The sequence below is a fragment of the Oncorhynchus tshawytscha genome, linkage group LG23 (assembly GCF_018296145.1).
Source record: "Oncorhynchus tshawytscha isolate Ot180627B linkage group LG23, Otsh_v2.0, whole genome shotgun sequence".
Taxonomy (NCBI): Eukaryota; Metazoa; Chordata; class Actinopteri; order Salmoniformes; family Salmonidae; genus Oncorhynchus; species Oncorhynchus tshawytscha.
The window spans coordinates 21,461,337-21,483,106 of record NC_056451.1 but is presented as its reverse complement, the minus strand read 5'-3'; the positions used below and the strand labels follow the sequence as shown (position 1 = coordinate 21,483,106).

The window sequence follows — 21,770 nt, the reverse complement described above, 5'->3', positions numbered from 1 at the left end:
CATCAAAGTTTGCCTTCAGCCTCACCATCTCAGATCATGCGCAGACCAGCTGGCTGGTATGTTTACAGACATATTCAATCAATCCCTATCCCAGTCTGCTGTTCCCACATGCTTCAAGAGGGCCACCACTGTTCCTGTTCCCAAGAAAGCTAAGGTAACTGAGCTAAACGACTATCACCCCTTAGCACTCACTTCCATCATCATGAAGTGCTTTGAGAGACTAGTCAAGGATCATATCACCTCCACCCTACCTGACACCCTAGACCCACTCCAATTTGCTTACCACCCCAATAGGTCCACAGACGACGCAATCACACTGCACACTGCCCCTACCCATCTGGACAAGAGGAATACCTATGTAAGAATGCTGTTCATCAATTACAGCTCAGTATTTAACACCATAGTACTCTGGGTCTCGACCCCGCCCGGGCTAACTGGGTCCTGGACTTTCTGATGGGCCGCCCCCAGGCGGTGAGGGTAGGAAACAACATCTCCACCCGCTGATCCTCAACACTGGGGCCGTTCTCAGCCATCTCCTGTACTCCCTGTTCACCCATGACTGCGTGGCCACGCACGCCTCCAACTCAATCATCAATTTTGCAGATGACACTACAGTGGTAGGCTTGATTACCAACAATGACAAGACAGCCTACTGGGAGGAGGTGAGGGCCCTCGAAGTGTGGTGTCAGGAAAATAACCTCACACTCAACGTCAACAAAACAAAGGAGATGATTGTGGACTTCGGGAAACAGCCCCCCCCTAACCACATCGACTGGTCAGTAGTGGAGAAGGTGGAAAGTTTTAAGTTCCTCGGCGTACACATCACAGACAAACTGAATTGGTCCACCCACACAGAAAGCATGGTGAAGAAGGCGTAACAGCGTCTCTTCAACCTCAGGAGGCTGAAGAAATGTGACTTTTCACCAAAAACACGCACACACTTTTACAGAGGCACAATTGAGAGGATCCTGTCAGGCTGTATCACCGCCTGGTACGGCAACTGCTCCGTCCACAACCGTAAGGCTCTCCAGAGGGTAGTGAGGTCTGCACAACGAATCACCGGGGGCAAACTACCTGCCCTCCAGGACACCTGCACCACCCGATGTCACAGGAAAGCCAAAAAGATCATCAAGGACAACAAACACCCGAGCCACTGCCGGTTCACCCCGCTATCATCCAGAAGGCGAGGTCAGTACAGGAGCATCAAAGCAGGGACAGAGAGACTGAAAAACAGCTCTATCTCAAGACCATCACTAACATTGAGTGGCTGCTGCCAACATACAGACTCAATCTCTAGCCACTTTAATAATTAATAATTGGATGTAATAAAAGTATCACTAGTCACTTAAACATTGCCACTTTATATAATGTTTACATACCCTACATTACTCATCTCATAAGTATATACTGTACTCTATACCATCTACTGTATCTTGCCAATGCCGTTCGGCCATCACTCATCCATATATTTATATGTACATATTCTTAATCATTCCTTTACACTTGTGTGTATAAGGTAGTTGTTGTGAAATTGTTATATTACTTGTTAGATATTACTGCATGGTCGGAACTAGAAGCACAAGCATTTCGCTACACTCGCATTAACATCTGCTAACCATGTGTATGTGACCAATATAATTTGATTTGATTTGATGTTGACACCTATACAGTACCTTTAGCAATAATTTAAAAAATGGTGGTGTCCCCTGATGAAATGCAGTCTTTCTGCATTGTGAAGAGGGAAAACCCAGATATTCACAAAGTTTGTGATGAATGACAGGTTGTTTCTTCATGCAAAATAGATTTGTGTAAAGCGGTTTTATTTTAGGGGTTTAGTGAATGCGGATGATTTTTTACCCTTAGGACAAGGGGAGTATATAGAATGTTAAGACTACACAAGGGTTAATAGATCAATCACAACGAGAGTTCCAAACTTCTCTGCCAATAACAGTTTTCTCCCCTCCGCACTCAGACCACTCCCAGACAGTCGTAGCTAAATTCTTGTTTCAGAAATCTTTTATATTCTTTTGACCATTTTAATTGAAAACTATTACAGTAAGGTTCTTAATGGTTACCCAGAAATAATTTGATATTGACATAAAATCGTCTGCATTAGCCCTTTAAATTAACCTCCATTGTGTTGAGAAGACATACTGTACTGTATGGAGAGTCTTGACCAATAATTTGTTCTGCACTATGCATGATGTTTTTTTCAATTTTACTAAGAAAGTGGGTGGGTGGGTGAGAGGGACACTCAACCATCTGAATGGTCCAGTGGTTTCCCTTTCACCCATACTCCTTCACCCCTAATGCCTGTTTTTGCATATCTGCCCAACGGCTTTCCGAGACAGAAAGAGCAAAGATGACACACGCGAGGGGAAACCATGTGAACTTTAGTGTCAAACCCTTATGTGGGGTTCCCTGCCTAATCCTCCCCTTATAGGTCCACACAAAGAAAAGCTGCATTTAGACATTTTGTTTATTTTTACAGGACATCTTTTTTCAGCAGAGAAAGTAACTGATCATGTGATTTGATTGATCCAAAATGTAACTTTCTGAAAAGTCTTTCATCCTCATAATGTTCATAACACGTTGACTCTGGATGTGCATGTTGCCTGCTTGAAACAGAAGTAACGCAAATACCATGATGAAGTGCAGTAGGCATTCCATTTGAAATGATAGAGGTGTTGATGGCCAACTTGCATCTCCCTTAGTTAGTCATCATCAAGCACTCCTGTTGTTGGGGTTAGCCACATGGTGGTCTGTTCATCACATTATTTAGATCACAGATAATACAAGGTGTAAGGGTAGCTGTCAAGAAACACACCTACACATCTTTCTCACATGAGAGAAAGAGAGAGATAGAGAGAGAAAGATAATGACTTGACACATTGTAAATAATTAACAAAAAAAACGAGAAAACTAGAATGCTATTTGGCCCTAAACAGAGAGTACACAGTGGCAGAATACCTGACCGTTGTGACTGACCCAAACTTAAGGAAAGCTTTAACTATGTACAGACTTAGTGAGAATACCCTTGCTATTGAGAAAGGTCGCCGTAGGCAGACCTGGCTCTCAAGAGATGACAGGCTACGTGCACACTGCCCACAAAATGAGGTGGAAACTGATCTGCACTTCCTAACCTCCTGCCAAATTTATGACCATATTAGAGACACATATTTCCCTCAGATTACACAGACACACAAAGAATTCAAAAACAAATACAATTTTGATAAACTCACATATGTATTGGGTAAAATACCACAGTGCAATTACAGCAGCAAGATTTGTGACCTGTTGCCACACGAAAGGGCAACCAGGGAAGAACAAACACCATTGTAAATACAACCCATATTTATGTTGATTTATTTTCCTTTTTCTACTTTAACTATTTGCACATTGTTACAACAATGTATATTACCATATTATGAAATCTGAAATGTCTCTATTCCTTTGGAACTTCTGTGAGTGTAATGTTTACTGTTCATTTTATATTGTTTATTTCCCTTTTGTTTATTATCTATTTCACTTGCTTAGGCAATTAATTTAGCTGAGAGAGAGTTAGCGTTAGAGCTCCTGTGTCATGCTCTGAGACTGCTTCACTGTTTGGTGTTGAAATGACTTGAACTCAAACCACCGGACTGTCTCGTCTACACTATGTGGCTGTAAGTGATTATGAGTGGTCCCTCTAACCAAACACAGAAATGTCACCCTTTCAGATACCGGGCAGAGACAGCGAGAGATGGTGTATGAGGCTGTTCTTTACTGTCTCTTATACAGTAATAGCAAGAGTACCTCTCCCCCACATCCCACCCCCTAACACCTGCTAGTCCTCTACTGCCAGTTTAACGTTCACTACACTCACCCTGCCCCGCGTCTATGCTGACTCACTGGTGTGTGTCACTGGAGTGTGTGTGTGTGTCTAGTCTTTATCAACCAAACCAATGTAAGTGGAATGTCTGTATGGTTGCTGACATGGTCGTCCATTCAGCACATCTGTCACTTTGCTACAGGTGTTTATTCCAGTTCTCCTAGTCCCAGGTGACCTGGATGACAACACCTATATTTCAGTCATCACTCAGATGAGACAAACTCACTGTTAAATCTCCCTGCTTTGATCTGAGTCTCTTGACACACATCTTTGTTTCTATTAGAAACAGTTTTATATGGTCTCTGAATGAATCAAAGAGTCCATGAATGAAAAGCAGGAGCAGCAGGTGAGATGTTAACAGAATTGATAAGGTTTGAATGTGATGCTATGATGCTGCGTTGTTACAGTACACTACAACACGGTAAACGCCTGAATCTGAGTACTTCAGAGGAACCACTACCAAGATGACTGTGACTTACACAAAATGCATGAATGGCAAACCGTCAGTGTACGGCCACAGACCCTGTTCAGAGTAATCTGTGTATACGGGTCTTACAGTCAGTAGAGCAGAGACGCCTAAAAGTTGTGGTGTGGTAGAGGTGAAGCTGCAGTGAGAAATAAAGAGGACAGGTCTTTGAAATTCTCTCTAATTTGTGGGTGATGGTGGAGATGACAATGAGAGCCTGTACACATTGACTATCAGGTGGATCATAGCCTGGGAACTGTGTCAGAGACTGCTGAAGGTATTTGGTCTTGTGTCTATTGTATGCTAATGCTACTACTGCAATTACAGTGCATTCCGAAAGTATTCAGACCCCTTCACTTTTTTCCAGCCTTATTCTAAAATGTATTAGATAATTTTTTCCCCTCATACATCTACACATAATACTCTATAATGACAGAGCACATTTGTTTGGTGCAAATGTTTAAAATAAAATAAAAAACATAAATAAATAAAACTTAGGTATTCAGACCCTTTGCAATGAGACTTGAAATTGATCTCAGGTGCATCCTGTTTACATTTATCATCCTTGAGATGTTTCTACAATTTGATTGGAGTCCACCTGTGGTAAATTAAATTGATTGGAAATGATTTGTAAAGGTACACACCTGTCTATATATGGTCCCAAAGTTGACAGTGCGTGTCAGAGCAAAAACCAAGCCATGAGGTCAAAGTAATTGTCTGTAGAGCTCTGAGACAGGATTGTATTGAGGCACAAATCTGGGGAAGGGTTCCAAAAAAATGCTACAACATTGAAGGTCCCCAAGAACACAGTGGCGTCCATCATTCTTAAATGGAAAAAGTTTGGAACCACCAAAATTCTTCCTAGAGCTGGCCGCCCGGCCAAACAGCAATCGGGGGAGAAAGGCCTTGGTCAGGGAGGTAACCAAGAACCCGATGGTCACTCTGACAGAGCTCCAGAGTTCCTTTGTGGAGATGGGAGAACCTTCCAGAAGAACAATCATCTCTGCAGCACTCCACCAATCAGGCCTTTATGTTAGAGTGGCCAGACGGAAGCCACTCCTCAGTTAAAGACACATGACAGCCCGCTTGGAGTTTGCCAAAAGGCACCTAAAGGATGCACAGACCATCGAGGGAAAGATGAACAGAGCAAAGTACAGAGAGATCCTTGATGAAAACCTGCTCCAGAGCGCTCAGGACCTCAGGCTGGGTCAAAGGTTCATCTTCCAACAGCACAACGACCCTAAGCACACAGCCAAGACAATGCAGGAGTGGCTTCGGGACAAGTCTCTGAATGTCCTTGAGTGGCCCAGCCAGAGCCTGGACTTGAACCCGATTGAACATCTCTGGAGAGACCTGAAAGTAGCTGTGCAGTGATGCTCCCCATCCAACCTGACAGAGCTTGAGAGGATCTGCAGAGAAGAATGGGAGAAACTCCCCAAATACAGGTGTGCCAAGCTTGTAGGGTCATACCCAAGAAGCCTTGAGGCTGTAATCACTGCCAAAGGTGCTTCAACAAAGTACTGGGGTCTGAATACTTATGCAAATGTAATATTTCAGTTTTTATTTTAAATAAAAAATTTGCTTTGTCATTATTGGTTATTGTGTGTAGATTGATGAAGAAAAAACCAACAATTTAATCAATTTTAGAATAAGGCGGTAACCTACCAAAATGTGGAAAAAGTCAAAGGGTCTGAATACTTTCCAAATGCACTGTAGATGTATGAGAAAAATGTAATTTTGTAACTGTAGTTCTGTATTGATCATTGGACAGATAAAGCATTGTGTGTTGTGCCAATGTCATTGATTGATCTATTTGCACAGGATTATTTGTATAGGGACCATACCTTGTATAGCCCTGGTCAACAAACTCTTGTCCATAACACCACTGGTTCAACTAAGATAAAATGTTATTCGTCAAATGCTTCGTAAACAACAGGTGTGGACTAACAGGGAAGTGCTTACTTTTGGGCCCTTCCCAACACTGCAGAGAGAAAGACAATAGAGAAATAATAGAGAAGTAAAACAGGTAATAATAAAAGATAGACAATGGGTAACGATAACTTGCCTACATTCCAGAGGTATCATTACCGAGTCGATGTGCAGGGGTACAAGCTAATTGAGGTAGATATTTACATATAACTAGGAATAAAGTGACAGATGGTAAATAATAGCAACAGCGTATGTGATGAGTCAAAAAAGTTAGTGCAAAAAGAGTCAATGCAGATAGTCCAGGTAGCTGTTTGGTTAATTATTTAACTAACTATTTAACAGTGTTATGGCTTGGATGTAGAAGCTGTTCAGGGTCCTGTTGGTTCCAGACTTGGTGCATCGGTACCGCTTGCCGTGCAGTAGCAGGGAGAACAGTCTATGACTTGGGTGGCTGGAGTCTTCTACAATTTTTGCAAACTAGACCCTCTCTTGGTCCAGCAGACACATAAAGCCAGTGTTTCAGCCGGGGCAGTAGGTAGCCTAGTGGTTAAGAGCATTGGGCCAGTAACCGAAAGGTCACTGGTTTGAATTCCCAGCCGACTAGGTGAAACATCTGTTAATTAATGTGCCCTTGAGCAAGGCACTTAACCCCAATTGCTCCATAAGTGTGGATATGCATGTATGCTTAGTGAGAATCTCAACCAAGACAGACTGGGTGGAAATACTGTGGGTCTGGGTGTAACTAACACCACATTAGGTGTGGGGTCAGATGGGGACAATAGCATCATGTGCAAAGGTTTCAATGGAACCAAGAGGTAGTGTGGCTCCTGACAAGGAGGTAGAGAACATTTCACCATGTAGCTGGCTAATGTGCATGTACCATAACCACAATTCATGACACAAGCCTGAATACAGCAAACACATTTTACATTACACCTCTTTTTTTTCAGTCTGTCTTAACCCAATAGGCCAGAGAGCCCCAGCCTTTGGTCAAATCTGGTGTTAAGTGAAAATCTTTACGGTGGAACCCTAGCTTGTTGCTGTAGTCAACGTTTGAGTAAGTGAGGAATCCTTGAGGTAATAGGCAGCCAGTTAGTAGTCCTTATGGTACAAGAGAACAGATGATAATATCTACTTTCAGCTAAACTCGTCTGCTTACAATCTTAAAGGGATAGTTCAAGATTTTTGCATGGTACTAGCATTCTTGGCTTCTATTTTTGTATTCATTTGTTTTTACTTCAGTTTATTTATGAAATATTTTCCTAACAGTTAATTTTCTTAACTTCATTGTTGGTTAAGGGCTTGTAAGTAAGCATTTCACTTTAAAGTCTACACCTGTTGTATTCGGCGAAGTGACAAATAAAATACTAAGCTATGTGGAATTGTTTTAAGAAGGTCATACCAAGCATCATTTTGCTATTTGATTTAGAATTGTAAGACCCCTTTAAATATCCCAAAAATGTATACAAAAATTATTTAATGAAAAATGATTTTGTCCCTTTGTCACGCCCTGGTCTTAGTATTTTGTGTTTTCTTTATTATTCCGGTCAGGCCAGGGTGTGACATGGGTTATTTATGTGGTGTGTTTTTGTCTTGGGGTTTTTGTAGGTTATGGGATTGTGGTATAGTATAGTAGTCTAGGAAAGTCTATGGTTGCCTGGAGTGGTTCTCAATCAAGTGTTTATCGTTGTCTCTGATTGGGAACCATATTTAGGCAGCCATATTCTTTGAGTGTTTCGTGGGTGAATGTTCCTGTCTCTGTGTTTTGTTTGCACCAGATAGGGCTGTTTTGGATTTTCACGTTAAGTTTTTGTATTGTTCTTTATTAAAGATGTATCGAGATAACCACGCTGCATTTTGGTCCTCCTCTCTTTCACCGGAAGAAAACCTTAACACCCTTAGTACTATTAGCCCATACAAACGCATTAAATAACAGATTCACCACATGGAACAACAGAGACCGCCCACAAACAATAGGGGGGACTATGTGTAAAAAGTATTGTCATTTCTAAACGGTACAACCAATATGTACACAAATACACGTACATACAAGCTGAGAATCCATACTTTAACCTCATAGCTTGATTTCAAATCCAAACTTTTGTAGTATAGAGCCAATATTACTGTCCCAATAAATACGGAGGGCACTGTAGATAATGGGCTTCATTGCCGAAATCTCGAGCTATCCATTTAAAGACATTTCTCCCCTGGAAGATCATACAGTATGACAATTCACCCCAAAAAATTCTGGATTCAAATGAATGAAGCCTTAAATGTGTGTGTTTGTTGGTTGTGTGCACATGTACATGACTATTTTTCTGTATAAACTCTTGTGTAAGTTTCTATTTCCTAAGAAAAGCTAATTTTCCAACTTGAATGTGCACTGGTTTGAGTCAGAGGGCCTTCCCCCTACCACACATGAACCATTCAATGACAACTTCTACACTACACAGGTAGCATAATAAAAGCTCCAATTACCTCCCCTTCTATATATAGCCTACAGATGCTTATCATGTATTGCAACATCTCCAAGATTCAACACCTTATTGTCATACCAACCGAACCTGTTAGGAAATGGATTTATTTCAGATCACAGTGACAAAGTTACACATTAATATAAATCTTTATACTTGCATAACCTGTGCATACACCAGACACAGTGAACATAATTCATGGTAGAAAAGTTAAAAACAAAGGGAATATATACATTATAGTCTAGTCCTGAGTAGTTACGTTAGTTCAAGGTTTCTGGTCAGTTCAAGGTTCTTAGGCTCGACTCAATCCGTGGCACTGAAGATCAGGTCATTTCCGGCTGAGCCAACATATGCAGTGTTTACCTTGAATGCTGTCTCCACGAATGCAAAATATTGCTTTTAAATGTATATTTCAGAACTGAGTATGGAGTAGAGTGTGGGAGGGGTCTTCCCCAATGTTAAAGAGCAGGAACCCACTATATGTACATCCAATTAGGTCCTTCATACAGGGTGTTCTCTCTCAGTTCCCCTTTCACACTGTAGTACACAGAACCATTTCCCTTTCAGTGAAGTCAAACTCATATATTTCTATTATCAAGATTAGTGCAAATATAGTGTTCATGCCATTTAATGATACTTAATTAGTTGGATATTTAAAAGTATTGGAACTGAAGATATTTGACTAGATGTACATTCAGTCAATCAAGTAAGCACAATAAAATAAAATAGATATTTTTAAAAGCCAATATAAGAAGCTGGGAGATGAAGTGTGGGATGTTGATCCCGCCTCTCCCTCTGTCTCTCTCTAAAGCAAGACACTGCCCTCTTGTGACAAAAAGGTGGAGTTACTGTAAGTATATCAACAGAGCTCATTTAGGCAGAATTCAATCATTGTGGATAAAGCACCAAAGTCCACAAAATAACAAACCATTCATATTGAAAATACAAAGGAAGGTTAGGATGGGAGTGTCTTCATACTATATCAATATCCAATGACAATGTCAACAGAATGTCATTATATGAGTGCACAGGGTTGTGATAGGAAGCAGACAAGTTTATCAGCCATAATAAATCAGGCACCTCTGACACTGCATAAATAACCGGGGAGAAGTATAAGAAAATCAGCAATGATTGAATCCCAGCTTTATTCATTTGGTTTAATGTCTGCTAATCTCCCTGAGGATTATGGCACATGAGGTTCTGTTACATCATGAACATAGTCACAGTTTAAGGGCGTTGCTAGGTGCAAGGTAGAATCATGTGCCTGCACCAATATAATTCCATATGCATATTAGACTGTAGCTTGTTTTTTCCACAGTTTTTACATATTTACGGTTATTTCAAATTTTATTTTTCCGATTACATTAGGAAAGGAAATCTTCACCTTGTTTAAAGTTGCTTGAACAATCTAAAATGTAACATTAGTGTAACGGCTCTCTTCTATCTCCTCCTCTGACGAAGAGGTAGAACAAGGATCGGACCAAAATGCAGCGTGATGATGATTCATGATATATTTTAATGAAGGAAAACCTATACATACAGAAACTACAAATCTAACAAAATGAAATAATGACAACAGCCTATCTGGTGAAATACAAAACACTAAGAAAGGAACAATCACCCACAAACACACAGTGAAACCCAGGCTACCTAAATATGGTTCCCAATCAGAGACAACGAGAATCACCTGACTCTGATTGAGAACCTCAGGCAGCCATAGACTATGCTAGACACCCCTACTCAGCCACAATCCCAATACCTACTAAAACCCCCAATACCACAACACAACACAAAATAACCCCATGTCACACCCTGGCCTGACCAAATAATATATAAACACAAAATACTAAGACCAGGGCGTGACAATTAGAATTACAATGAACAATTGAATAATTTAGCTGATGATCAAGCAATGAGTGCATCCCAATAAGGATAATGAAGCAAGCACAAAATGCACCGTAGGTACTGTAAATCAAAAACAACAGTAGAAGAAATCCCCACAATTATAAAATCCTAAATTACAGAAAAAAAAACATTTCAATAATTAAAATTGAACATAAATATTTTCTTGAGGAAGTGCACAAACACAATTAGTATTTAAAAGTAGTAAACAATAAGTCCTAGGTAGGAGAGGGTTAGGCAAAACAGTAACTACACTGTATGGACAAATAAAGTTCATTCCATCATTCCAGTGACATGGACAAAAAAAGTCCTTTGCTCTCTTCTAAAATGATCATCTTATCATATCTTAACCAAATATTATGTTATTTGTTTGGTATCTTGAAAAGTATTGTAATTGGGGTTAGGATGAAGTCAAAATACTCATATCAGTTGATGATTAATGCAGTTAGTGTAGTTAGTAGTGTCGCAAACATTAAAACAGCTATATCCAGTTTGAGCCCCAGCAGTTCACAGTAAGGTTGAGTCATGGGGAGTAGATTGAGTGAGTGGATGTTATGAAACCACCCACGTTCCACCTGAGTCATGCTTCACATATTATCAGATTATTAAACTAACAATAGAAGAGGGAGAAGCCTTTGATCGTATGTCATTTTGTGGCGGTCATATTAATTACTCCTTATAATAACATTTGTAGTAACTACTGTAAACCATTTTCAAACTTTCTGTTAAGGTACAGTACCAGTCAAAGGTTTGGACACACCTACTCATTCCAGGGTTTTTCTTAATTTTGACTATTTTCTACATTGTAGATAATAGTGAAGACATCAAAACTATGAAGTAACTAACACATATGGAATCATGTAGTAACCAAAAGTGTCAAACAAATCAAAATATATTTTATATTTGACATTCTTCAAAGTAGCCACCCTTTGCCTTGATGACAGCTCAACCAGCTTCATGTGGAGCCAGGACAATAACCTCCCCCTCAATGTGATCAAGTCAAAGGAGATGATTGTGGACTACAGGAAAAGGAGGACCGGACCCCATTCTCATTGACGGAGCTGCAGGTTGAGAGCTTCAAGTTCCTTGGCGTCCACATCACCAACAAACTAACATGGTCCAAGCACACCAAGACAGTCGTGAAGAGGGCACAACAAAACCTATTCCCCCTCAGGAGACTGAAAAGATTTGGCATGGGTTCTCAGATTCTCAAAAGGTTTTACAGCTGCACCATCAACAGCATCCTGACTGGTTGCACCATTGCCTGGTATGGCAACTGCTCGGCCTCCGACCGCAAGGCATTACAGAGGGTAGTGCGTATGGCCCAGTACATCACTGGGGCCAAGCTTCCTGCCATCCAGGACTTCTATACCAGGCAGTGTCAGAGGAAGGCCCTAAAATTGTTAAAGACTCCAGCCCCCCAAAAAGACTCCAGCCCCCCCTGCTACCGCACAGCAAGCGGTACCGGAGTGCCAAGTCTAGGTCCAAGAGGCTTCTAAACAGCTTCTATCCCCAAACCATTACACTCCTGAACATCTAATAAAATGGCTACCCAGACTATTTGCATTGCCCCCCCCCTCCCCTCTATTATGCCGTTGCTACTATGTTATTATCTATGCATAGTCACTTTAATAACTTTAATAACCTACATGTACATATTACCTCAACTAACCAGTGCCCCCGCACATTGACTCTGTACCGGTACCCCCTGTATATAGTCTCACTATTGTTATTTTTCTGCTGCTCTTTAACTACTTGTTACTTTTATTTCTTATTCTTATTCATATTTTTTAAACTGCATTGTTGGTTAGAGGCCTGTAAGTAAGCATTTCACTGTAAGGTTAGTGGGACTATCATTTGTTTTCAACAGGACAATGACCCAAAACACACCTCCAAGCTGTGTAAGGTCTATTTGACCAAGGAGAGTGATGGAGTGCTGCATCAGATGACCTGTCCTCCACAATCACCCGAACTCAACCCAATTGAGATTGTTTGGGACCGCAGAGTGGAGGAAAAGCAGCCAACAACTGCTCAGCATATGTGGGAACTTCTTCAAGCATTCCTCATTAAGCTGGTTGAGAGAATGCCAAGAGTGTGCCAAGCTGTCATCAAGGCAAAGGGTGGCTACTTTGAAGAATTTCAAATCTAAAATATATTTGGATTTGTTTAACACTTTTTTTGCTTACTACATGATTCAATATGTGTTATTTCAAAGTTTTGATGTCTTCTTTACTATTACTCTACAATGTAGAAGATAGTAAAAGATTAAGAAAAACCCTGGAATGAGTAGGTGTCTCCAAACTTTTGACTGGTACTGTATGTTAATGTAGGCATTCTTTCAGGTGTTTTATCACTGCGTCACACATGATGGCAAACACTAATCCATGCAGATTTTATATATCTTTTAAAACATTTGATTAATTTACCCCAATGAGATTAGTATTAAAATAGCCTGCTGGCTAAATGGTGATGATGGCTCATACTAGTGGACCCATAGGTTAACCCCTGCAATAATACCTCCTCATTTGTTTTTTATATCATTCCATCCACTTCTATGCGCCTCATCACGTGTCTCAAATTAATCCTTTTTCTCCTGAGAATAAAACAATGGTTGGATTGCATATTTATTTTTGTTGGTGCTCCAAAATCATAGCAATTATTGAAAAACTACAGTAATGAGTTACAGTATATCAACACAATCATACTCCTATTATGAATAAATGATTCTGAATAAAAAATGTCTCTACAAAGCACAATTATATTACTGTAGATAACTTACCTGACATTGATTAATCCAAATCCCAACATCAATGCCAACGCTAATGTCAAAGGCAAAAGGCCAAAGGAAAGTTATTAACCAAATCCACCAGGGTATATTGTGTTTTGGCTCTGAAAAACATGAGAACTATGACATGGAACTCCAAAGGAACAATACACGATTGATACTCAAATGAATCCATGCAGATACATACTGTAGATCAGGTATTCCCAAACTGGGAAGGGGGTACGCGCAATACCGTCGGGGTTACTCCAAACAAAAATGTGATTCATATTTAAAAAACTTTCCTTTTTTTTTCACATTTTCAAACAGTCCTTATATTTTCCAACGGGGTTATACATTTGGGTGAGTTTTTTCTCTCTCGCCTGAGTATCCTCGTTTCACTGCCCAAAATAAAATTTAACCATCGGGTGTTCAGTGAAATAACAACACAATGTTGAATACAGGTAGCCTAGTCAAATAATTAACATCCAATCACATTATCCGTTACGCTCTCGTGGGAATTCCACTATTGGTCCATATATAACCAAATGTAGCTGCTGCTCATGTTGGTATCTGTACTGATGGAGAAAAAGCCATGACAGGGAGACATACAGGCACAAACTGTGCGTGGAAAATTATTTAAGACTGATTCTCTCCAATACAACCCAACATTGCAGAGTTATGTGCATCCTTTCAAGCACACACTTCTCATTAACCTGTGGTGAGTTATTCACGATTTTTGATGAACAAATAAGATTTTATATGTAAGATGGCGAAATAAAGAGCAAAATTATTGATTATTATTATTTGTGCCCTGGTCCTATAACAGCTCTTTGTCACTTCCCACGAGCTGGGTTATGACAAAAACTCACACTCATGTGTGTGGAAGGCTTACAATGATGGCAAAAAAACAACATTTGAGAGTACACTGACCCTGGTGCTAGAGGGGGTACGCAGCTGGAGGTTGAATGTTTGAAGGGGTACGGGACTATAAAACGTTTGGGAACCACTGCTGTAGATCAACCTCTGTCCAGTAGACCCTTCATTTTGCAATGTATCTCTGTACATCAGGTATTAATACATCCACATCTTCCAACTCAATGCTTTTTCTTCTTCTGGGGAACTGAGATATTGTCATTGTGATAAAATCTAATACAAAATGTATTAAATTACCTGTTTTATTCTTCAGATTGTCTGGTTTTCTTGATGTTGTTGGTAGTTGTGTTTCTGTTGCAAATATGGAAAAAACACAACTTCTAAATAAGAAACAACAATGAAACATGTACAATAATGTAAACCTGTAATGATGTAATTCATGACACTACTAGTACAGGATATGGATATCCCTGCTGCCATTCAAATTATTATTGTATACATTATAAAACATTTATATGAGTCCAAATGACAAGCTACAGTATATACTTACGCATACGTATGGTGCATCTTACACTTTCACCTACAAATGTTGTAGGGAATCCACAGCTTCTATTGTCTTTGCATATCGGTGCCACTGGTACTGTTTGTTGTTCTTCCTTGTTTTTCTTTACTTCATCCGTCTCCACTGAACATTGAAACTTGTCTAGAAAAGTAAATAATATAAAAGTGCACATTAGAAACACTCTTCTTCACTCTCCTCTGCCAACCCTGGTGGTACTGAGTACAATTACAATTATTATTATTTGTAGTGAAAACAAGAGAGGTCAGAAAGGACTTGGTGGCACTCATAGACTGTGACTCTGGACCAGTGTTTGGGGGAAACTTCTTCAGTAGTTTTGTGAAAAATGAATCAACTGCATGAGAACAATGTTTTCACTTGTCTATATTACAGCATAAAAAGAGTGAACATTTCATTGGGATTAATTCCCATTGATAAATACAGTAAAACATTTTAGAACACATTTACAAATGCTAATCACTGAACTTACCATTATCAAGCGGGCAATCAAATACAACGTCTTTCAAGAAGCCAGTCCATCTACAATCTATGATGTTAGTACATATGTGAATTGCACCGTCATTACAATTTAATTCAATGGTTGGTTCATGGTTCTTTCCCAAATCTAGAAATCAAATACAAGTAAAACATCATTTAGTTTATGAATATTCTTCAAAATCAAGGACGATATTTCATTACTTAAAATGGCTGTAAATGTTACAGACTGTAGCTTTAATTGTAGTTAATTAACAACCATAACAGTTATGGTCAATCATATCATTGTGTAGTGCAGAAAATACACAAGAGTTCAGGGGCCTTGTTTTAACAAAGTTAACTATTTTCACTGTAGTGTCCAAAATGTCTTTCAAGCTGTCAGGCATTCCCTTGGTAGCAAGAGCCTCTCGGTGGATGCTGCTGGGTACCCAACTAGCGTCGGGAGCAACTGCTTGCACACGCGTTACCGCTCCACTATGTCTCCCTGTCATGGCTTTTGCCCCATCATTACAGATACCAACATGAGCAGCAGCTACGTTTGGCTACATATGGACCATTAGTGGAATTCCAAAATGTAAACAATCAATTACCTTTTCCATCTTCCATCTTTTCTGGTCCTCTTGATGTTATTGGTGGCTGTATTTCTGTTGAAAATATGTCAAAAACACTATTTCTAAATAAAAATCAGCACTGAAACATGCACATTGATGTAATGATGTAATTCATTGCTCAAATTGGTTTTGTTCAATTATACCAACTACTAGTTTAGGATATGGATATCCTTGTTGTCATTCAAATTAATATGGTATAATAGGTCAAACAAGGCATATAGTATGCATTATAAAACATTTATATGAGTCCAAATGACAAGCTATATACTTTATTTATTTTATTTTTATTTAACCTTTATTTAACTAGGCAAGTCAGTTAAGAACACATTTTTATTTAAAATGACGGCCTACACCGGCCAAACCCAGACGACGCTGGGCCAATTGTGCGCCACCCTATGTGACTCCCAATCATGGCCGGTTGTGATACAGCCTGGATTCAAACCAGGGTGTTTGTAGTGACACCTCTAGCACTGAGATGCAGTGCCTTAGACCGCTGAGCCACTCAGGAGCCAGTCGGAAGCCCCCTTTACTTACGCATACGTATGGTGCATCTTACACTTTCACCTACAAATGTTGTAGGGAATCCACAGCTTCTATTGTCTTTGCATATCGGTGCCACTGGTACTGTTTGTTGTTCTTCCTTGTTTTTCTTTACTTCATCCGTCTCCACTGAACATTGAAACTTGTCTAGAAAAGTAAATAATATAAAAGTGCACATTAGAAACACTCTTCTTCACTCTCCTCTGCCAACCCTGGTGGTACTGAGTACAATTACAATTATTATTATTTGTAGTGAAAACAAGAGAGGTCAGAAAGGACTTGGTGGCACTCATAGACTGTGACTCTGGACCAGTGTTTGGGGGAAACTTCTTCAGTAGTTTTGTGAAAAATGAATCAACTGCATGAGAACAATGTTTTCACTTGTCTATATTACAGCATAAAAAGAGTGAACATTTCATTGGGATTAATTCCCATTGATAAATACAGTAAAACATTTTAGAACACATTTACAAATGCTAATCACTGAACTTACCATTATCAAGCGGGCAATCAAATACAACGTCTTTCAAGAAGCCAGTCCATCTACAATCTATGATGTTAGTACATATGTGACTAGCACCGTCATTACAATTTAATTCAATGGTTGGTTTATGGTTCTTTCCCAAATCTAGAAACCAAATACAAGTAAAACATAATTTAGTTCATGAACATTCTTCAAAATCAATGGCTATATTTCATGACTTAAAATGACTGTAAAATGTTAGACTGTGGCTTTAATTGTAGTTAACAACCATAACAGTTATGGTCTATTAATTGAGAATTCATTTTCTTAAATTACTGCAGTTTAAAATGTCTCAAGGACAAGGTAATTACAATAGTCAACAAAATAGGTTAGGTGTCTTACCATTATAGGTAAGTAGCGTAAAAAATATAATGGTTATATAGAGGAAAACCGATGTCATATTCTGAAAGAGACAAAAAAAAGATATATTTTTCTTTCAGTCAAGGTATTTAATTTGGATATAACCATAATGTAACCATATCCGTAATCTTCAGTATGGCATCGGTTAGGACAGACACTTTCACTAAAACTAGATTCTACAACATCCCTTCAAGAGAACTTGAAGAGTATGATTTTGTAGATTATTTAAAATATAAAAGTCTAAGGCAAGCTAATGTCATCATTTTGGGGGAATTTATAATGAAATGTTTCTGGCGAAGTCAAAATTTGTGGTCTTACAGTAGGTAATACGTTTATGAGTTTATGATTTAATGTTGCAGTGTTTGATAAATTAGCAAAAGGTACCAATATATGAACTATGCCATTTAAATCATCTGGCTAGAGACAAACACACAAACACCTCTAGACACCAACACAGGAACAAGAAACAAAGAAATATGAACTCAAGGGGCACACAATTACCCACAATCCCATGGCATCTTGCTAGTATGTTAATTTCAAAGCAATGTGACTCAACTCAAAAATGTGTTACATTCAGACAAACCAAGATAAACCATAAACCAAAACAAAATCTTCAGAAGATAGTCGATTCAGTTTCATATAAGTACTTTTATATATCAATAAAAATGGAGAAAATATGCAGAGATTGCTTGGGAATCTGAGAAATATAATTTGACAATGTGCTATAACTTGCAGTAAGCCTATGTGAAGATGGTAGGATTATGTGATCCAACACCAATTTAATCAAATAGTCTGCCATCATCAACTATCTTCAGATGTCAGGTGAGGCGACTGCAGCATGATCTAGCTCAGTGGTTCCCAAACAGAGGTACTAGGACCCCTGGGGGTACTTGGCCTATCAACATAAGGTTACTTGAGAAGACTCATGACACCACATGCCTATTGTTAAAATGCACATGAGGGGTACTTCTGACAAAACATAATTAAGTTGGTGGTAAAGTAACTGATAAAAGGTTGGGAATGTCACGCCTACTCCCGTTCTCTCTCCTGCACTCAACGTCGCAGGTCTACTAAACCCGGTCCTGGCAACCCACATTGCGCACACCTGGCAACCATCATTACGGGGCGGCAGGGTAGCCTAGTGGTTAGAGCGCTGGACTAGGAACCGGAAGGTTGCAAGTTCAAATCCCTGAGCTGACAAGGTACAAATCTGTTGTTCTGCCCCTGAACAGGCAGTTAACCCACTGTTCCTAGGCTGTCATTGAAAATAAGAATTTGTTCTTAACTGACTTGCCTAGTTAAGTTAAATTAAAATTACGCACACCTGGACTTCATCATTACCTTGATTATTTAGCCCACAGTAGCCTCAGTCTTCAAGCAGTATTGGTTTTGTTTACGTTCAGTACACTTCTTCTGTTTTGTTTATCTGCTTATTCTCATTATTAAAACACACCTTCTGCACCTGCTTCCTGACTCCTAGCATATACAGTGGGGCAAAAAAGTATATAGTCAGCCACCAATTGTGCAAGTTCTCCCACTTAAAAAGATGAGAGAGGCCTGTAATTTTCATCATAGGTACACTTCAACTATGACAGACAAAATGAGAAAAAAATCAAGAAAATCACATTGTAGGATTTTTAATGAATGAATTTGCAAATTATGGTGGAAAATAAGTATAGTTGAAGTGTCATAGTTGAAGTGTACCTATGATGAAAATTACAGGCCTCTCTCATCTTTTTAAGTGGGAGAACTTGCACAATTGGTGGCTGACTAAATACTTTTTTGCCCCACTGTACATTACGGGGAGCCATTGACCAAGCTGCACTTTATGACAAGTAGCCTATACAGCATATCCTGTCTACAGGCTTCCGTAATGTTTCTGTGTCTCTGTGTTCATTGTGGCTTTTTTTTGTACTCTGTTCTACAGTATGAAGTTATATGATTACAGGAAAACAGGGGTTGTTCATTTTCATCCGTAGTTGACACTGAACGAGAACAATCTACAGAATCATGTGCAAACTTCCCCTTTGGTGTTCTATAGTATTGCTGTTATTCCCAGGTAAGACACTTAACAAATATATGTAAGATATTATTATCCATAATAATTGTCTAAGATAAGTATTGCTATGGTTGAGATAATGGATGTTATTTCTAAAATAAGAATGTAAGGCACTTTTACCTTGAACATTTTCAGAAGATGTTGACAATCATACTGCATGCAAGTTAAGGTTAAAGGGTAGTTCAGACATTCATTACTATGTATGTTTGTTTCCTCCTAGTCCCTGCAAATGCCAGGGTGTGGATGAACCAGTGGTCCTCAAAGAATGCTTACATAGTAGGGGAAACAGCTGCTCTTAATTGCAACATAACCTCAGATCATGAGGAAATAAGAAATTGCAAAATGAGATGGATCATTGAAGATCAAGGTGATGTCACAAGTTTGGAGTTGTATAAGCATCGTGTCAACATGAATTTGAGCAAAACAGCTACTACTATGACATTGAGAAACCTGACCTTGAGTGACACCATTATGCCAATTTGCATCGCAAAGTGCATCATTGACAGTGTCAACAGCAAGGTTTATGGGGAGGGTGGCACACTTCACATTTTTGAAGGTATGTATATCATCAACACCACCATTGACATGTAATTGGTTTAAATTACATTGGTTTTCAGAAAATATGGATACAACTTTAGTTTGCTTTCAAAAACTTTTGCAGATGAAAACACCAGAGAAGTTCTTATGTTTTTTTTCTGTACTTTTGTACTGTTACATAATAATTCATAATGACAGAAAGCACACGTTTGGGTGTTACCCAACAACCACAAAATTGTTGTAGCTTATGCATACTTTTGAAACACTTTTAAGAATGTAACACGCATATAGGCTACATTACAAAAAAAAAACATTGTTATGCAGCTGAATTTCTGATGAAATTCTAAAGAAATTGTTTATAATATTGTAAAGTGGCCATCTCTCCTTTTTCCTGTGTAAGACATCAACCAGATGACCCTGGTCTCAAAGTTGACAACACTGGTCCCAAAGGGTAAGTGTTGGTACAATTTGACATGTGTCTGTTTTGTTAGCCTACTATTCAAGTAGACATGAGTGTAACAACCACTTTCCTCTTGTTTCAGAAATCAAACAGGAACATGCTCTCACTTGGCTGAACCATGTTTTTCTCAGCATAAACATCCTGATTTTCATTGTGGCCACAATTATTTGTGTGTCATACATCAGAACCCAAATGAATATGAATTAAAAAGGGATTGCATTAGTTGTTAAAATATTGCCTGAAGCACCCTTCCAAGTTATAGCCTAAAGCCTATGCTCTAACACCTTTAGTAAACTGTAAACCGTGATTTGAAATGTTTTCGGAACAATAGCTTTCTTCATGCACTGCATTTTTATTGTGTTTTTAGGCCTGTTCATATTTTATTACTCTAATGTATAGAATGTATGCCTACTGATATAGTTTTTACTGTCTTGTATTATTATCTGAAAACAAACTAGGTAAAGGTGAAAGGTGACAAGCATCTGGTAAATGCATTCCAGATTAGAGTGAGCAAAAGACTACATTTGATTTACTTTCCTTTAGTATCCATGTGGACATTTTGAATACAGTTGACATATATTAATTTAATTGTGTATCCTAATCATAATCATTGCTATTGATAGAATATAGATTATTTTTCACGTCTGCTCCTGCTCTTCCCCCCCAGGTGCTTGAGGGTGCCAGGCTGCCCTGCATCACTCACTCCTATCATCCACTACGCACACCTGCCTTTCCTTGTCATGCTCTTCAGCTATATTGGACTCACTTATCTGTTTATTACCTTGCCTATATTTGTCAGTTTCCCTGCTGATGCATTGATTGTTTTTTGTCTGTATTATTAGTTTACTGACGCTGTTCCTGTCTCATGTCCGTTCTTTATTAAATGTTTGACTCCCCGTACCTGCTTCGTCTCTCCAGCGTCATTCCATGTGACACTATGCACGATATGGATACATTCTCCCACACACCAGCCTGGTCTCAGACTAGATGTAACATAGTAAACATAAGCCCGGGATACTGATATTAGTATATGTTATTTTTGGTATAATTACTTAAGGCAAAAGTAGGGTGGTTGGTCAGGGTGAATGAGTGAGCGTATAACACGAACGTCTAGCAACTGTCGGTGTGAATGGGTGGGCATTTAACACGTATGTCTAGCAACCCAAAAGGTTACGTTTGAATCTAATCTTGGATAACTTCAGCAACTTTGCAACTACATACTACTTTTTAGCTACTTTGCAACTACTTAGCATGTTAGCTAACCTTAACCCTTTAACCTAACCTTAACCCTTTAACCTAATCCCCAGCCTAACGTTAGCCACCTAGCTAACGTAAGCCACGACAAAT

General features: G+C 39.1%; 1 protein-coding gene and 1 long non-coding RNA gene across 8 annotated transcripts in view; one reads left to right on the top strand and one right to left on the bottom strand.

Moving 5' to 3' along the window:
- LOC112222740 (zinc finger and BTB domain-containing protein 16) overlaps positions 1-21,770 on the bottom strand; it is a 45,556-nt gene that overhangs the window by 14,044 nt on the left and 9,742 nt on the right. For 2 of the 7 annotated variants that reach the window (XM_042304878.1, XM_042304879.1), the window contains exons 2-8: positions 17,350-17,410; positions 16,978-17,112; positions 16,479-16,631; positions 15,924-15,977; positions 15,329-15,463; positions 14,830-14,982; positions 14,577-14,630 (exon numbers count right to left, since the gene is read on the bottom strand). The gene's annotated coding sequence lies outside the window, so the exon portion shown is untranslated. Of the gene's footprint in view, positions 1-12,847; positions 13,236-13,421; positions 13,532-14,576; positions 14,631-14,829; positions 14,983-15,328; positions 15,464-15,923; positions 16,001-16,478; positions 16,632-16,977; positions 17,113-17,349; positions 17,411-21,770 lie in introns of those variants that run through there. The other 5 variants (XR_006079733.1, XR_006079734.1, XM_042304881.1 and 2 more) reach the window with 5 other exon arrangements.
- LOC112246978 lies at positions 19,175-21,323 on the top strand. The gene is made up of 4 exons (XR_002952990.2): positions 19,175-19,426; positions 19,647-19,982; positions 20,364-20,414; positions 20,506-21,323. It is a non-coding gene; the product is annotated as an uncharacterized LOC112246978 (long non-coding RNA).